General features: G+C 37.9%; 1 pseudogene; it reads left to right on the forward strand.

Moving 5' to 3' along the window:
• Window positions 1-14,398: 14,398 nt before the first annotated feature.
• On the forward strand, window positions 14,399-15,443 carry LOC114496316 (annotated as a pseudogene).
• Window positions 15,444-20,049: the final 4,606 nt, after the last annotated feature.

Here is a 20,049-nt window from a genome sequence, read left to right on the forward strand (position 1 = left end):
AAATGAATTTCTAATTTCTCAAATTCCCCCAGTTCTACTTCTGTAGTATTCCCCTTCGTAATAAATGTCATTTCATTCACTGAGTTGCTCAAAACTCTTGGAATCATCTGTCATTCTTCTCTTTTTCCTATGCCCTAGACTCAATTAGAAAATGATGTCTCAAAGCTGACCATTTCTTACCTCTTGAAGTCCAAGCCACCACTATTTCTTGATGGAACACCTGCCTCCTAACTGGTCTCCCTGCTTCTACCATCAGACTGTGTCACTCTCTGGCTCTAACTATCCAATAGTTCCCCATAACATCTAAACTAAAATCTAAAGACTTTACCATAACCTACAATGACCTGCATGAACTTCTCAATACCTTTACAACCTGGAATCCACAAATAACATGTTTTATTTGACAGGTCATTCTCAATAAGAAATTCCAAAAAAATACCATAAAAATCAGAGAAACAACATGAGCTAGTTGTCATAGAAAAAGTTAAAATTTTGGAGTCAGGTAAATCTAGGTCCAAATTCTAATTTTGTTGGCTGTATAAATGACCTCTCTGGACTTCTCTTTTCTCACTGGTAAAATGACAAGGGTAATACAATAGCTTATGTGACTGGATGAAGTAAGGTGGACTAAACCACTACTACTCAGCAAAGTTGAATAAAATGTTCATTTGCTTTATGCTCTTCTTGGCATTACAAGATAAACTTAAAGAAATATGCTTTTTAGTTGTACATGGCTGTATCTATTTGGTCAATTACATACATGTAATGTCCATGTATGCATAAAAAGATGATAAAACATGATAAGCATCAAAGACAGTATTGTTAACTGGGAGCCCTCAGCCGTGTGACTTATGCTTGCGTGAAGTTGCCGATGTGCTTGATTTTCATCTATTCATTTGTTCATTCATTCAACATGTATTTATTGAATAATCACAATGAAGCAGGAAGTGTGAACACATGAATGGCCACACTGCAAAGTAACCTGTTCTCCTCAAACAACATGACTCCCATCAGGGCTGGTCATTTCCTCAGAAGCTGGGGAGGGATCAATGCCATTCAAGAAGCCATACAGAAGTTGAGTATAGCTGCCTGCCACACCATGGGGAAGTTAGGGCAACTGATGTTTTTGTTGTAGGCAGACTGGATAATCAAGAATGCTTATACACTAAAATAATCCTAACCCTGATTTTTCAACATTTAAAAATATTATGTAAAACATATAGCAAATTTTTATACAACTGCTAGTGAAGGAGCAAATTGAATTTTGTGGTGATAGGTTAAGTGGTGAACTGAGTTTACATTCTGAGGGATCGATGAGTATGCCTTCTAAATCTGAATAACAAAAGTGTATGTGTGTGTGTGTGTGTGTGTAGAAAGAGATAGATTTCCCAGGCACTGTGGAAATGTAGTATAATGTTTTTTGCTTTTTGTTTGTTTGTTTTTTTTTTTGCTGTTGATTATAGGGGAGGACACATTCTGGAAAGAGGAGTTACTAGGCATATGGAAGTTTTAAAAATTATTGTGTCACTTCTGGGAAGTGGACATATTTCCAGTTTTCTGTTTTCCCACTATGTTGAAGAAAAAAATCTTTGCCTTGATTTGTAATGTTTGTTTATGACCATGATAATTATGGTTCATGATGTTAAAGACAAACTGTTTCTTTTTAGCCTCATTATTCTGGTAATACAAAAATTAAGAAATGCTGGGGATACAAAAATTAAAAGAGCACTAGCTCTTTTACAGTATGCTGGGTAGGGGCTAAGAGGAAAGATATAATTACATTAATAAACAAATACAATATGCTCTTTTAAATAATATCAGTGTCTGTATATGCTAAAGAATAAGCATAAAGATGGGAATGGTCACTTTTAACTGGTTTGTAAGTTAAGATTCAATAAGAAAAACAAAAGCTGTTTATTCCATTATTCTAGTTTTCAAAAATTAAGTCAAGGAACTAGAGATTACATTTTTGGAAGAAATGGGGAATTATAATTTATTAAAGCTGTTCTTAGCCAGAGTCACCAAAGTGTGTGGGTTTTTGGAATTCACTGGGAAGCCACTATAATTTTCCACAATCTCTGGGGAACTCCTATCAACAATCTCACCCACAGCAATAGAGTAGCAAGAAAATTACTGTCAACCTCAGATCTTAGGAGGCATTAGATGCAGCTGCCTTCAGTGAATAGTACCCTCTCTGTTGCAACTCAAAAATTTCATGTGAGGACCTACGATTGGTAGACTCCAAAGCACAACTATTAGAGAAAGGGATCCTGAATTATGTAGTTCCAGGCTTATGCAGTACAAAAAATATAATCACACAGATGAATAAGCAATAATAGATTATCAGTTACCAAGCATATTTGAAAATGAAAAATTCTACAATTAAGATATATTTTTATATTATTTTGAAATCAACAAATAAATTAAATCAGAGATTGGATATAGCTAAATAAAGAATTAAGAAGCTTGGTGATGTATCTGAAGAAGTTATCCATAATGCAACATAGAAAGATAAGGAGCTAGGAAATATGAATGAAAAATGAGGATACATGGTGGACAGAATGAGAAAGTTTTAGTAGAATACAGATGATATATTCAAACTGGGTAATTGGAGAAATTTTAGAAAAGGGACTATTTATAAAATGTGCATGCAATGAAGTCAAAAAATGAAAAATGAGGAGGGATTTAGATAAAAGATACTGGAGTTAGGAATAGACAGAAATTTGAGGTTAGATTATTAGATAAATCATCCATGTGGTTGAAATTGCCTATGAATTGAAATTGAGAGGAAGACTTTGAGAGGAAGAATAAAGAAAAGAAAGCACAGAATGAACAAGAACATTGTGGTCTGGAATGTTGGCTTTATTCCACTGCCTAAGATGACACAGATACAGGACATAATTGAATCAGTTGACTATTTTTGATTCAAGGGACCTGAGTGGTATGAGGGCCAAGTAATGTCACAGGCCTGTGTAGGTCACTGTACCACGTGTTTTGTTAATATCAAATGGTATGTTGCAGAGCAGCTGACCTGGAGTCTTGAAGCGCCAGCATTATGGGACTGAATAAAGAGCAGTGTAGGCCTTTACCCCAGTGTATTAACTGGGGTGCAATATTTTATGGGATTAATGCTTCACTTGGAATAACAGGAGAAATATGGGGAGGAGTTGCCCCTTATGATTTGTAGGATTTATTAGACTGCTGTTTTCTTACCTCCCAGTGCTGTCCCATCGATGCATTATGCCCAGGATCTGGACACTCTGAGTAATAAAAGCGGTGATGACTGGAAAAGGAGGTTGTCCTGATAGAAACCAACTGCACAGAATAAAGAGATCACTGACCGTAAATCTTCCTTTTGGTGTAAGTAGCCCACTGCCTCTGTGATGTGGAGTGATGTGAAGGAGGAAAGCTGAGCCAAATGCACACTTTAAGTTGGAACAAAGAGAGCCCCAGAGGGCCATTACTCAGGGTAAAGATAGCCTGATAGCTTTTTGGCTTTGATTTATACTTTTTTATCCCATATACAAACCAAATTTCTAGTCATAGGGAAAAATGAGTTTTAGCTCCAAGTGCAAAACACAGTTTTTTAATGCTGGGACTGGTATGAAATATATCTCTTGGATGTGGTGTCCTTTTACAATATACGCTATGAACAAGTATTCATGGAATTGTTGTTCTCCTACACCGTTATCAATAGATTTGGGAACTGAATAACATTCCTTTGTGGAAGAAGCAAAGTAACTGAGATTACCTAAGGGATATATTAATACACTGTCCCAATCCTCACCCCTATCCACAGACTCTGTTTTTACATCAGCCTCTACTGATGAAATGCCCAAAACACACTGTTATATCACAAATAAATTGTCAAGGAATGCGTATAAAGGACCCATGGACAAAGCCAAAAGGGGGAAGGATTGAGGGTGGGAGATAGGGGTGGGTGGGGAGAGGGGAAGTGGTGGTGGGACAATGGACACAACTGTAAACAACAATAAAAAAACATTAGGAAAAAGAAATTGCTCAAAATTCAAATATTTAGAAATGATTCTAATATAACGTGTTTAACATCTGAGGATTATTGTTACTTTTCTGGCTTCACACCTTCCCATTCAATGAAAGCTAACAGTTCTCACAGTTTTCCAAGTAGAACTGGATTTCTACAGATTCCACTTCAGACTCATAATCTGGTCTTGTTTGCTACCTCACATTAGCCAAGTTTTTCATTTCCCGCACTAGGTCTCTGTGATGTGTTCTGCTTTTAATTATTCCAAAAGAGACAGCTCTAACATGGTGTGCTGAAAATGAACCTGTTTTTGGTTACTGCCAATGTCTATTTTTATAACACTCATCTTCTTTCTGCAGTGGCCATTCCTGTTCTTGCTCACCACTGTATAAGTTGCTGGGACCTATGGGTTGCAACCTTGTACCAGTGCAGATTTTTGAGTATTTCACTTTTTAAACAATTAGAGTTGTTTGCCTTAGGGTGTAGGTGAGTCCTGGGTGGTTTGATCCACCAAGATCTGTGTGCCTGATGTGGTAGTGTGTGAGTCATCCCTCTCACCTTGCCTACTTTTCTCTGAATCTAACTAATTTGCCTTGACTCTTTCCTTAGAGTAAATTCTTCCCCTGGAGACTTCTTTGCATCTTCTGTAAATAGGTCTCTGGTATCCTGCTTGAATTTCTGTCTATCTTTAGGGACAGGAGCTGCTTGGCATCAGGCTCTCTCTGCCAGACCTGAGTATGGGTGAGAGGTTTTGAGGGGCTGAGAGGCATTGGGGTCCCTCTAACACAGACCCAACAGCTCAAGAGTTGAAGGCTTGAGGATACTTGGGAACCCAGCTCTCAGACTTGAGTTGATCCTTAGGCCTCATTTCTGAGTGCATTCTGTCAGCTGGCTACTCTACCCAGCTCAGTGCTGCTACCATCTTGAGGCCATTGCTCTCTGATTTCAGACAAGATTGGGTGCACTCAGGGTGGTATGGCTGTAGACTGCTCTCTGATTTCATAGGGCAGAGGGGCATGGAGGACATTCTGCCTGCAGCCAGGGGGCATTTGTTGAAGAGGTTAGGGCAGGGCTCCTGTTGTGGCCACCTGCCAACTCCAGCACCTCTGGAAAATCTCCACTCTGAACGTGCTTTTTGAAAGCAGCTTATGTAATTAAAGGTTTAATGACATCGAAAAAACTGTTTTTGTTCCCCAAATACCGAATGTGCTGTTTCGTACTTAAGACCTTTGCACTTGCTGCTTTATTTCCTTCTGGTCCCCGTTCAAATATTGCCTTCTAAGAGAAATCTTCCCTGACCACCTTATCTAAAGCAGCACCCGTTACTCTCCAGCCTCTCTTACTCAGCAGAGTGGCTCTCTATTATTCATGACTTTCCTCAATATTTGCTCATCCTCTCCCCATTTTAATTATTTCTCATATTGTGAGTACAGTGCAAACTCCAATTTTCCTAGTGTAGAATTAAAAAAAATTGAGACTCTCCAGCTTCTCTTGACAATGAAGTGCAGATACCAACAGTTAGGTGGAAAGTTGTGACTTCAAAGACAGCTTCACAGCACACAGGCTGAGCATGGGCATTCACTGTGTTAACAATGCGAGTGTCAGCAGGAGCCAGGAGCTCCTGGGGCAGCAGGGGCAAAAGCAGCCTTCCTGACTGTGCAAAGGCAGCGTGGTGCAAAGGCCAGCGGCTGTAAGAGCAGCAAAGCGGCTTCCTCTGAGGTCGCTTTGTGATATAGTTCTGGGGGTTGTTGCTTTGTGAGCTTTTTATTAGCCCTTAAATTCCTTCTTGCTGAGACAACTAGTAGATTCTATTGGCTGTATATAGGACTGTGATCGATAGCATCCATTTAATTTTTTTCTCTTGGCATTGCACACATTATTTACTTGATTGTCTACCAGAATGTATATCCAGTGTCTATAATAGTACCTGGTCCATAGTAGGTGCTCAGAAAATGTTGAATGACTAGAAAAAATGGGCTAAACATGACAGGATCTTTTTTGGTCTTTAGGTAGTTTAGTCATTGGTATTAGTTGTCTCTTGTTGCATCATTACCCCAAATCTTTGAGGCTTAAAACAGCAAATATTTATTATCTCATTGAGACAAGAAGCCTAACACTGCCTCTTCTATCACATTCTATTCATGGAATCACTGAGTACCACCCACACTTAAGGGGAGGCGAGATTTAGGCTCCACTTGTTGAAAAGTGTCAAATAATTTTTGGACACATGTTAATACCACCGTACTATTAAAGCACAGAATAAAAAGAAAAAAGAAATCTGTAGGCCTATTTCTTACTTCTTTCTTGTAGTGCCAACATTTTACTTCCTTGGTAATTATGCCCTAGTATCACTTGGAAAAACAATATGCCCATCTAAAACACCATATTTTCACCTCTTTGAGGTGTGATTTGGTCATGCGATAAAGTTCTGGGAGGTTGCTGAACCAGCAAGATGTTTATTCTTTTCACACTTCTGCCCTTCCCTCTTTCCTGCTGTTTGTAATGTGAACATGATGGTGGGGTTCTCTACATATCCTGGTCCATGAGCAGTCTTAGGAATGAAAGCACATAAAGCACAAAAATAGAAGGGCTTTGATTGTGGAATCAGCAAGCAGTCCTGGACTGTCTTGCTTAAACTGATATTGCTTTCATTTCTTGTATGCTTGGGCAAGTCATTCAGCTTGTCTTGTGTTTACTCTCTTTCTTGGGAAATTGTCTGCCCAACCCCACAGCAATTCACTGGCAGAGCCTAAACTAAAGGCTTCAACCTCAGTCCAGGTCTGCTTCTTCTCCATCACATAGATTCTGTGGATGCAGAAGAAAGAAATTCTTTTCTAGTCACCATGGAAAAGCCAGAAATTATTGAAATTTTTTTTTCCATTTCTTTAAGTATAAGGGGCTTTGTATCATAACCAACTTGAGAAAGCTCCATTGTTGCTTTGCTAATTTTATTTGTAAGTTAGATGACTGTCTCTCAGCAGGAAAGATGTTGCTTATTTTGTTTTCATTTGCTGGTTATCTGCTGAGCTCAAGCTCTTATTCTTCACTCTATAGCTCACTGAGACTTTCTGAAATCCCTTACATTCAAAGTTATCTCTTATAGTCCTTCCTAAACTATAGAAAACTCCCTGTAATGACAAGAGTATATTGTCAAAACATTTAAAAAGAGGAAATCAAGGCCTAGAATCTTACCCAGGGTTACAGAGTATAAAAATGACTGAGCTTGGACCCAAACCAGGCTCAGAATGACCCCAGAGGTAGTGTTCTTTCCAATTTGCTTGGTTTTTAACTTCACTGAAATTTGCTGGATACATTTAGTTACAATAGAAAGTATAAATATGGAATAAAAATTACAATATAATTGCCAAATTGGCTGGCTTCAACATGCACAGCCTTGGGAATCCATCTGTCTACATTTTTTCTTAATAAAATTTATTGAAATCAGATCAGCAAGTTTATGCTAGTGTGGGCCATCAGCCAGGATATGGGAATCACTTTATGAAATGGAATCTCATGTTAAAATGGTATTTATTACAATAGGATTCTTCCAGAGGGTTATGTCTCAGTGAAAAGCTCAGTGACAAACATTTAGACCTTGCCCACATCTCCGCTCACCTTATCCTCAGGTCGTTTCAGAGGGGCGGCAGCATCCCTGTAAGCCACAAGGGTACAAAGTGCAGTGAAGACTCAGGGGGTGGGAAGGAGGAGGATGGAAGAAAGAGAGAGCTGGTAGCAACATGCACATGTGTTTCCAGCTAGCACAGTATTTTTTTCATTGAATTACTATTTCCTTTCACCTTTGTATACCCTAATTGGCTAGGTTTTCTTAACCACATTTTATAAATGGGGAAACAGATGTTCAGAGAGGTTAATGTCAACAAAGTCACAGATGCAGAATACGATCAAGTTAAAATTTGAATTCAGAGTTGTCTGATTCCCAAACTGATGTTCTTTGTAGTATATTATGTTACTTCTTCATCAGCACTAATATTTAACAGAATAATGTTTTTTTTGTTTGTAGAATCATATATTTTTATCTTTCTCTATATTTTGCATGTATTCTCCTACTTACTCTCACAGTGATCTCATAATTGTCATTGTTAATTTCATGTCAACTTGGCTAAATCACAATACTCAGATATTTCGTCAAATATTATTCTAGATGTTCCTATGAAGGTATTTTATAAGTGATATTAGCATTTAAATCAGTAAACTTTGAGTAAAGTAGATTAATATTCATAATATGGGTGGGCCCTATCCAATCAGTTGAAGACCTTAATTTTAAAAGACTGATCTGCCCAGGGCAAGGGGGAGTTCTGCCAGCAGACTGCCTTTAAACTTAAACTGCAACTCTTCCCTGGGACATCAGCCTGCTTGCCTAACCTGCAGATTGTGGACTTGCCAAGTTGCCACAATCATCTGAGAGCTCTCTCTCTCCACACACACAAATCCTATTGGTTCTGTTTCTCTGGACAACTCTGACTAATATGGCAGTAATTATTATTCCTTTTGTGGATGAGTAAAAAGGTTCACAGAGGCTTAATAATTTGTCTCCTAAATTGGTGAACTACTTATGATCGCATTGCTAAAACAGGAGGACCTGGTACTCCAAAATGAATTGGAGTATTTAAAATTTTATTTTATTTTATTTTATTTTATTTTTTTATTTTTAAAAAGATTTTATTTATTTTTAAAGAGAGAAGGGAAGGGAGTGAGAAAGAGAGGAAAAGAAACATCAGTGTGTGGTTGCCTCTCAATGAGCCCCTACTGGGGGCCCAGCCTGAAACCCAGGCATGTGCCCTGACTGAGATCAAAATCATTTTATTTGTCTTCAAGCTTATTTTTTCTATTTTCTTAGAAATTATTATATAAAAATGAATGCATAGTCAAAGTCAGTGTTTTAGTCTCAATGGATGCCTTAACAAATTACCACAAACTTGGTGCCTTAAAACAATACACACTTATTCTCTGACAGTTCTGGAGGTCAGAAGCCTGAAATAAGTTTCACTGGGCAGAAGTCAGGTTGCAAAGCTTGTTGGGGGCTCTGGGGAGAAAACTCCTTTCCTTGACTTTTCAGCTTCCACTGTCTGCCTGGATTTCTTGGCCTGTGACCTGTTTTTCCACCTTCAAAACAGATCACTCTGCCTCTGCTTCCATCACCACCTTGCCTTTCCCGCCTCTGTAGTCAGGTCTTCCTCTGTCTCCCATTTAGGACTTTGTTGAATAATATGGGGTAGTCTCTAATCTCAAGACTCTTAATGTAATCATATCTGCAAAGTCTCTTTAGCTTTATAAAGTAACATTCACAGGTTCTGGAGATTAGGCTGTAGGTATAATTGGAGGCCATGATTCAGCCTACCACATTCAGATTTGTCTTTTTCTTTTAAAATACTTTTATTTTTTCTTTCAATTATTTATTTATTTATTTATTTATCAATTAGAGTTGCTATGTAGTATTATATTGGTTTTAGATGTACAACATAGTAATTAGACATTTACACACCTTACAAAGCAATCACCCTGATAAGTCTGTCTTATTTTTTACATAATACATTATTTAGTTTGATTACATCAATATGCTGACTTCTTTACTTTCTCATTTATTTTGCTAAATCTATTATGAAGTCAATTTAAAAAGACCTTTGAACAGAAATACCTTGAAATACTTGAACAAAAGACCTGGAATTGCTGATAAGAATAAACACATTGCATCTGCCCTCAAAAAGTTATGATTCAGAATCTACAGATATCCTCAAAGCCCTTAAATTAAACCTTCTCCCTCAGGGAAGTTTATCAAATCTATTACTTAGCCACAAACATGACTGACTGAGTGGCATATTTTTATTTGTTTTCTTTCTTTTTAAGAGAATGACCAAAATGTTAAGACTGAAGCAGCAACGGAAGCAGAACTTGATCCTCGGGCTGTTGAATTAGTTCCCAGATGACTGAAAACGACTATAAATCCAATGCATTGATATAGGAAAACTGGCTTTACTTTTGTGTGTCTTAATTTACCCACACTTACGCAGCTCTCATGCCCATAGAGCAAGATTTTTGGTGTCAACGTCTTATTCTCTCCTCTTCAGCAGCCTCCTGTGACTTTGGCAGTCATACCTCAGCCAGGCTGAATGGTTGAGTGGCAACGAAGCTTAAGCCCTGTGATCAGACATGCATTTAAATTCCAAATGTCCCACTGAGTATGTGGTGTCCTTGAACTTAAAGTTTTAACTGTCAGCAGAATGTGGACAGTATCTCCTGCACATAGAGGTCAGCTGGATTAAAGGTAAGCAGAACATGTTGTTACCATCCACTCTTTTTGACGTCCCCTGGGCCACAATTAGCCTTTTGACACATTGCTAAGCCTACTAGAGTGACAAACAGAATAAAATGTGCCAGAAGTTCTACGTTTGTAAGTAGGCCTGATTGTGCTGCTCCTCTGTGACCAGATAATCTCAGTACAATTGAAGTTGGGTTAGAGGGTTTTGACAAAATGTTTGTGGTAATCCTGTGATTGCCTCTTTGACAGCCATTCTCCTTTTCCCCCTGGCTAAGAAACTGCAGTGTTGTCCTGACATTAGGCAGCCCCATGCAGGCTGCAGAGGCTGGTGCCTGACTGGCCTAGGCCGATTGATATCGTTACATCCTCTTTGGCAGGGCAGTGTTAATTCAGGGATGGCTGTGTGATTTCTTTCTGGTGGATGGGACATCAGGGATATTCTGATGAAACTCAGGGAAAGATTTCTTTTGCTGATTGTTTTAACCTCTAATTCATTTCTCTAGAGAAGAAGGGAGGGACCCATACCCAGAGGGATGGGTGTGCGTGGGAACTTGTGATACGGACATCGGACAGATGAGATTGCCAGAAATGTATTAGTCATGCATACTCACAGCCCAGGGAGGAGGACATGGTGCCATACAGGACCTCACAGGGCTTACAGTCCCAGCAGAGTGAACAACCAGAAGCTTTGGGGAGCAGGCTTTGTGGTATCAAGGGAAGGAAGAGCACCCTGGTTCCTGTGAAAAGATGCGATTGGATCATTTGACTAATTCTGTTGGCTATCAGGGAACTGAAATCCACTATTCAAGGGTAAGCAAGAAGTACCCTGGTCACCTTGATACAGAGGGTTGTTTGGCCCAAGGACCTTATCTGTGGAAATGTGTGCCAAGGGGACTTTTAGTTAGGCCATAGGAGTTAGGCTTGACATTTCACCAGATGTCAAGCCAGCACATAATAGTCAGCCTTAATTTTAGGTCATATAAGGAAAGAGGACAGTTTTTTTCTCTCTCTCTCTCTCTCTCTCTTTTTTTTTTTTTTTTGCATATTCTCATGTATAAATGTGATGGTTATAGTTAGAAGCATAAGATTAGTTTTGCAACCAGGAATGGAAGGAAGCATTGTAGATATTTTGACATTGATGGAAAACAAAGGGAAGAGAACAAACCTGGGTTCCTGATGGTGTCTTTGAAGCTGCTGAACTTTTCCTGACATGTTCCAGTACCAGACTTCTTTTATATGACAGTAAAACCCTGTTGTTGAAACACTTTTAGTTTGTCCTTCTGCCCCTTATGACATTATTGAAGCATCCTGATGTGGCAGGCTGGATGCTGCCAGGGACAAGTCCCTGTGATTTCATATGTGTAATGTCTTTTCTGTCACTATTATGGTTAGTGTCTTGTATTTGCTGTAGTTACATATGAGTGTGGTGCAGAGTCCAAGTTGGGCCAAAGTGAGGGACTAGAAAAATCAGAGAGAAAACTCCAACGTGAAGCTACTTAGTCCCTTAGCCCCCTGCCCGTATCAAAACAAGCATCTGCCTTTCGTTTTACTCTTAAGTAGAATTTACATAAAATTTGTTGCTGCTGAGTTCTTTGTCAATTCCTAAAGTACAAATTTGTCCTCAGACTTTCTTATAAGTGACTTGCAGGAAGATGGAGCTGCCCTGTAACTTATTTTTCTTATTGTGCAATCCATGAAAAAACCTATAGTTAACAAAAAGGTACCTGTCTTACAAATATGATAAAATGAACCAAAAACCAAATAAGAAGCATATCCTGGAATAACAAAGAATATTAAGAACGTTACTTTCTGATTTCTATGTTCTTTGCATCTATATATTTAATAACAACAAAACAATAAAAAGGAGGAAATAACATTATACTTTTCTTTAGGAGAAAAGTAGAATACTCTGGTTAAAATGATGTTACCAACTGATTTTATTTGCTTAAACCTTTACTCAAATTGTTTCTGAGATGTTAAATATTCTGTGCTGTAATTTTGAAAATTACCTATATTAAATATCATGTAATAAAATATTTAGACATCATTCTAGTAAGTTCTCAATAAAATCTTTAGAAAATTCAACAACATATCAATTTAAAGTGTTGGAATATAATTTTCAAAATACTCATAATGTAAAACAAGCAAAATAGAGGCAAACCCAGATAGAGAGCAGGATAACAGCTAAGAGAGAGAGGTTAGGGGATGGAGGGATTGAGCAAAAAGGAAAAAGGATGCATGGATGGGGATAGCAATGTGGGGATTGTGGCAGAGAGGGGGCTGTAAGGGGACTAAATGGTAATGGGAAAAATACAATAAAATCATTTAAAAATACTCACAACACAATATCTTTTCTACTAAATCAATTAAAGTTATTAGATGTTGGAGACTGATTAAATCTCATGAATTTACACTTAATAGAAAAAAGTTTATGCTTTCAAAATGATTCAACTGAGTTCATCCAATTCAAGGACTATGTTAGACTAAGAAAGAACAGTTTTTCCTAATCCTGCTGACTTTTCATATTCTCAAAGGTCCAAGAAGACGAGACATCCAGGAGTCTCTGAAGGCCACTCATCACATTTGACTCTTGTGCAAAGGGCATCCCCCCTTGGACAGGGCTATACTTGTGAACAAGTCTAATGCTTAGCTCTCAGCTCCCTTGGCTGCTCTCCTTCACTTGGTCTCTAGGTAGCAAGAAGCAGTGAATGAAGGGCCTTAAGTGCCACGCTGAGGAGCTCTTACTCAGTTATGAAGGTAATTGTGAACTCATTAAAGATTTAAGCCAGAGGCTGATATGATCCCATTAGTTTTACATTAGGACTGCCCTGATGAAGGATATGTGGTGGGGGGATGGGGAATGGAAGCTGGAGGTACTGTGGAGGTGGTTACCATGGTCAGGAGAGAGAGAAAGAAGACCTGAGTTTAGGCAGAGCCACTGCAGATGCCAAGACAGGCAGGGAGATAAAGCTGAAAGATCTCAAAGGAATACGTTAGCAAAGAGAAAGGGAAATGGAACAGTGAGGGAGGATGAGACAAGGCACAACACATCTACTGTCAAGTTCAGTGGACTCTAAGTTGCAGGGTTTTCCTGTAATGAGAGAACAGTGATGCAGAGATTGGGCCACAGGCTCCAGCATCGGTTTGGCTTCCCAAAAGATAATATACTCAAGAATATTTTTGTTTTGTTTCACTTTTCATTTGTTTTCCTTTCCATTTTAAGCTCTTTTTCAGAGTGGTAGTGCTGAGATGAATGACCCCCTGATTACATATTTCAGGGATATATACACAGTGAATAAAAAGTGAGTCATGTTGCTTTCAATTGTAAACCCTCAAAGGTCAGGAGCCAGGATGAATTTTCTACCTCACTTAAGGCCCTCACTGGGCTTCCACCAGCAAACCAAAGTGCTGCAGTTTCAATTCCAGGTCAGGGCACATGCTTGGGCTGCTTGGCAGGGTGGGGGTGGGGGTGAGGGTGTGGGGGAGTCCCTGGTTAGGGGCAAGGGAGAGGTAACCAATCGATGTGTCTCTCACACATGATGTTTTTCTCCCTCTCCTTCTTCCTCCCTTCCCCTCTCTAAAAAATAAATCAATAAAATATAAAAAATAAATTAAGCTCATTTAAGGGACTCCACAAACTTTACAAGTAATGAATAACATTTTCTCCATTGAAGACTTTAGGAGAAGCATCAAGCCTAATTTGAAGGATTTTAACTTCAAGTAGAAATTTCTAAATAAAAGTGAAAAGTTATAGGAGGTAGTATATCGTAATAGCAGTTACAACCTGAAAAACTAAAATACTAATATACATAACTTATTGGTAATTTGTCAATAATTACTTATGAATATGTATAACTTATGAATACATTCCATTTGCAGGCATAGCATGAAAAAAAATTATAACTGTGTTGGTAGCCGAAATTAAATGATATGTTATCTGAGATTGAGAGAGCTATGTTCAAGAAGATAAATTGTGTAACTAATAAATTAAAAAATGCACACAATCCAAATGATGGTTTCTGAAATGATAGAGACTAAATTCTTTAAAATAGTAATTTATTTCTCCTGACCAACGATGAGACTCTCGAGTTGGCCGTGACCCGCAGGCTTCCCCGCACGTGCATGATTGCTGCTCTGATCTCTGCACATGCTGAAGTGCTAGCCACGACCGACTTGCTGTTTAAGGGGAACTTCTGGAGGCCGTACATGCTCAGTACCATTGGCTACGACAGCAGCATCCAACAGCTGAACAACGGCTGTTGGAAACACAAAGAGTTAGAAGACTTTTTAAAAGAAAGGACATCAGTTGAAGAGAAATATGGCAAAGATCTGCTCAGCCTCTGTAGGAAGAAACCATGCGGACAGTCTGAGATCAATATCCTGAAGCTGACTCTTGGAAGTGTTCAAGCAGCAAGTAGACAATGTGGCACAATGTAACAATCAGATTGCACATAATCCAAGAGAAGAGGCCAGGAAGATAGAATAATTCAGGGAAAAGCAAAAGCTAGAATGGAAAAGGACAGAGCTTATCATTGATGCTGTCCATAAACAAAAGAGCTTACAATTCAAGAAAACTTGTGAAAGAAGAACTATGAGCAGAAATGCTGAGACAAAGATGACCAGAGCAGGTTGTCCACCAAAATGCCAACCTGGTAAATCCAAAGCAGCAAGAAAAGCTTTTTATGAAACTGGCAACTTTGAAGACAGCAGCAGAGGGCTCCATAAGACAGTATATACTGCACATCAGTACACTGGATACAGTCCAAGAATTGTGGCAGAGTGAGCACGCTGAGACCTGTGAGGCGTTTGAAGCTCAAGAATATGAACAAACTTCCATCATATAGCATTGTAGTTACATGTCAATCAGCTGTCGCAACAGTGCGTCACCAGTGATGATATGCATGGAGAAGTCCATAAGAGTTTAGAAATGTGCAGCATTGGGAAGTACATTGAGTACTTTTAAAGTCAATGAAAAACTGGACAGACTCTACCATCACCCATCACATATGTGAATTCCTACCATCCCAAGAAGAATGCAGGTCCACCAGGAAAGGCTACCATGTGAACTTGGTAAGGAGACAGCGACCTTTGTCTATTCCTAAAAGTTGGCTAGATGACCCGGATTATCCTCTGGTTGGCTACTACAGTTTGACCTACCAGTAATGCCCATGAAAACAGGAGTTTTCTGGCCAGTGTTTCTATGGCAGGGAAGGAGGCACTCAGAGCAGCCAGATCTGTAGAAGTTATGTCAATCATGAAGACATTGATATGAACTCTTGCTGTAAGTTTTTGTTATTTTAAATTTATGATAGACATTTAGTTTAAGTTAGCAGAGTTCTACAGTTTCTAAAATAAGTTTATAAGTTGGCCCAGACTCAAGAGTGACCCTTTTCTATCAGTTACATGTCAATGAATTGTGATGGCTACCTGATCTAGATACGGTCTCTGGATTGGGAGCTGTCACACTTGTGGAACAGGGCACAGGGATGTCTGGAGAGGGATCTGGGCCATCAATTTGCACAAGAAACTCCTTTGCCTTTGGGGCAGCATGTGATGACATTTCCACAGTGACATACACTCTCAATAGTGCAAGATTTGAAATTACCTTCCTTTTTGGGTAGAAAACTTAGAGGCCATCTTATTGCATTTCCTATTTTATAGAAATGAGACCCAGAAGTGTGAAATCAATTTCCTTCTTGTTTTCCCAGCAGGGTCTGGACAGAACCAGAACCAGAGGGCGAGGTTATCCCACATCACCATTCTTCTGACCCTTCCTGAGGCTATGATGCTCATGTTGAAATTTAAGATACCAAATATTTTTGCTGGCATCCTTTAAGCTGGGAAAATTACCGGGGTTTAAATTGTCAGATTTATTTTTATATGACTCACTGTGTGGACTGCACTACACAGTAATGTATTCAATTTAATGAAGAAGCATCCGTTGTAAAACATACCATTATTTTATGTACCACTAAGAAAGTCAGATGGGGGAGAGTTAACAGTTAACTTGTGACAGTTAATGGTCAATCCAATTTGAATTTCAGGCATTAAAGTGTGCAAAAAAGTATATTCTAGAATCAATGAAATATAGTATTTTGACTATTCCTGAAGAGAAATGTAGAGTTTCAAAGCAAGTCCTCAGTCCTGGGACTTCACAGAGAATCTTATCTTTGCTACATCCTGGAATCTTTAAAGTGTCAACCTTACCTGTTCACAAAAATTGGGGTCTTTTTTTGTCACACACAAATAGCAGGGAGATTATGTACCTTTTGTACAACATTAGCACATGGAGAAAGTGGTTCATTAAAATAGACAAATCAAAATAGACTGGTACTTATTTAGTATATCATAAAATTCTGTTGCCACAGTACAAACAATTTTCCTCTATTGCTCTGTGCAATAGCTTTCCCAGAACTACAGGCAAATTGATGGAAAGAAGATTGATTGTTTCCCCTCTTTTAATGTAAGGTGCTATCAAAAGTAGCATCTTCTTGGCATGACAGGGAACTGGTAACAATTGGATATCCTTTTGAAAATTGAATTTTGCAAAGGACCATTGACTTCCCCAAATTGAACGGTGTCAGGAAATTTTCCTTCGAACACAGAACATTCAAAGTGCTTTCTTCATTGTTGGCAATTCCTCAGGGATTTCATTCTTCTCTCTATTAGTCAGTGTGATAGATGTAAAAGTGTTTTATTAATTGAAAATGTTTTTGTTTTAATTGCTCTTTCAGTTTGATATGGAGTAAAATAGAGGTTCTTAGTGAAAAAAACCCAGAAATAATATAATAAAATATAATAAAATATTCATTTCTTTTAGCCAGCGACTTTGGTAATGTCTGCAATAGAACAAAGTGCCTTCAACTTCCTAATGAGATTTTTGTGAAAATTTGGAAAGAGCATATAAATTTACTTAAACTACAAATGATGCACAATGACATTTAGAAGTGAGTGGGAGAAGGGGGATGCTGCTGGGAAATCAAATGCTGACTGTTATTTGAAATTCTAGAAGAGCCGGGAATTCACTTGGGCAAAAATTCAAGATGAGGTTTGACTACTGTAGAAATGATTGACTATATTTATTAACTGAGATACATTTTGCTCCTGTTCTGCCATGTGGTAAATGGAAAGTATGCCCAGAGAACTGGGTTCCACATACCTGCTTTGCCATTTCTTAGTTGTGTGACACCTTCAGCAAGTTATTCCATTTTTAAGCCTCAGTTTCTCCACTTGTAAAATAGGCTGTAATTCATCCTAACCTTGCAAGATCATCAATAGCATTAGAGAGAGTATAAGAAGAACCCAGTGGGATGTTAGCACTTGTTCAATGGTGGCCCTTTTTATGAAGCTATAATTACAATGTTAAACCAGGTGCCAGAATTAGAAAAATCATTTTGGTAATTCTCTAATCATGTTTTCTTTACATAAGTCTGTGGAGTATGCATGTTTTCTTAAGAATTTCAAAAAAAGATGCAAATGAGTGAAATGCTTTAAAAATCAATCCACCACAAAGAATTCATCTAAGAGAACATCAGAATGCTATACTTTTACTTGATAATTATTGACAACAATGTTTATGTAGATTAAAAATATCTATACAAACACAGTATAAAAGTCTGACTAGTTCAGCATAATCTCAATATTACTTTACTTGTAAGAGCAAGATGCCAATGATTTTAAATTGCATTTATGCATCTTTTCATTGAATTCCATGTACAAAAATAAATATGCTATGTATTTAGGTAATAGAATTGAGCAGAGTGAATCATTAGAATCAATAATGATGAGGAGGATATTCAGGGCATTGTTACAAATACGGTCAGGCACACTGAACTACATTCCCTAAACACATTCCCTAATTGCCGACAGGATTACTTTACTGTCTGGAAACATCTACTGATTTGCCCATAAATTTATACCTATGATTTATGTTCTTGGTGGAAGTATTTTTCAAAAAAATTAAATTTCCTTGACATTTACAGAAATTTATCTTATATTTTATCTTCTCATTTTGACTCAAATCCAGTTACTTACTTGCATAGTACTTGTGGCCATCAGAGTCATGCATATTTAAATATGGATAAGTTTGGTAATAAATTTTCCCACTTTAAACTTTTTCATTTAAAGATTTAACTTTAGGTCATTGACACAGTTAATATTATACTTATTTGTTATAATCTTCTAAGTCTATGTGAAAACAACAAAGCAAGAAAGGGTCACAGAATTAGAAATTACTATCATCTTTTTTCATTGACTAGCTATGACACCTTGGTAAAATTTTTTCACTTGTGGAAATGGAGATAGTATTGCCCATCTCATGGGCCTTATATAGGGAATTGCACATACACACACACACACACACACACACACACACACACACTTGCCTAGTGACTGACACAACCTAGGCAAGCAACATATATCAATTTCTTTCCTTCTTTGTGGACCTTTTGAAACTTAGTTGACTTAATAGTGATAGGTAACTTAAATACCTGGATTAGGAATGACTAAAAGAGATTATTTTAATTGTAGATGATGGGTTGTTAAGACAATTACCTTGTGTGCTAGGCCTCAATGGTAGGGACAGTTTAAGCAAAAGAGTGAAACTGAGCAAACTTATTCTCAACCATAAGTTATTATTATTAAATGTTATCCAATGAACTAAATGGAAAAAAATTTACTTACCTGTCTAAAGAAATAGTATTATTGATTAATTAATGACCATACAAATCCTATGTATTTCCATGTTGGATTTGAACTTTTGGGACAGCTTCAAAGTGATCCTTTTCTCCTAAAATGGAGAATTCACTCTTTTGTATATTCCTTGCCTAAGGATAATTTTCAAGTATATTAGCAAAGTAATGCTGATCAAAGAGTTGAGAAAAATTAACATAGAAATAGCCTCTTGGACACTGTGAGAAATATTTTAAAATCCCAGACCTAGTGTCTCTCTTCCTGCTGATTTGAGACATTTCATAGGCATTTCTTATAAAAAGTTACAAGACTTCCACTGAGTACTTACCTAAGAATATGAACAGAGCAGGGGCTCCTGTTTGAGAAATTGTATATATGTGTGTGTGTGTAATTATATATACAGGTGTGTGTATATATATATATATATATATATATATACTTTTGTAGTTTTTCTGTATGTAGGTAGGAAGGTTATTAGAAGTCAGAAAAAAAGTCAGATTTTTAACATGTTCACAATGAAACATAACTTCATAAGTTATATGTAAATATGGAAAGCATATGACAGGGGACCCAAACCCCCCAGAATTTATTTATAAAAAATAGTGTATTTATTCTTACATGTTTAAATTTCAGTCACCTTCAAAGTACTCTCCATTTGGAGTACTCTCCAGTCACCTCCAAAGTACTCTCCAAAGCAACACACCTATTAAGACATTCTTGTCCACCGCTCAGAACAGTTTTTGAACTTGTTGATTTGACGTCTTTTAGTATTTCTGCTGTTTTTTGTTTCACCTCTTCTGTGTTGGCAAAACATTCCCCTTTGAGGTCTTTTTTCATATGGGGAAACGAAAAACAAGTCAATGGGGTGAATAGATGTCAGGCGAATAGAGAGGGTGGGGCACGGGGGTCATGCCATTTTTGGTCAAAAACTGCTGTACACTTAGCACGGTGTAGGCAGGGGTGCTCATAAATCACCCATCATGAAATGGTCAAATATGTTGAAACAGTCTTTAAAAAAATTTACTGAAGCCGAACACAGCCTCTCACAACAATGCCAGTTGGCACACTGATTCAGATG

This window comes from Phyllostomus discolor, chromosome 5, assembly GCF_004126475.2.
Source record: "Phyllostomus discolor isolate MPI-MPIP mPhyDis1 chromosome 5, mPhyDis1.pri.v3, whole genome shotgun sequence".
NCBI lineage: Eukaryota > Metazoa > Chordata > Mammalia > Chiroptera > Phyllostomidae > Phyllostomus > Phyllostomus discolor.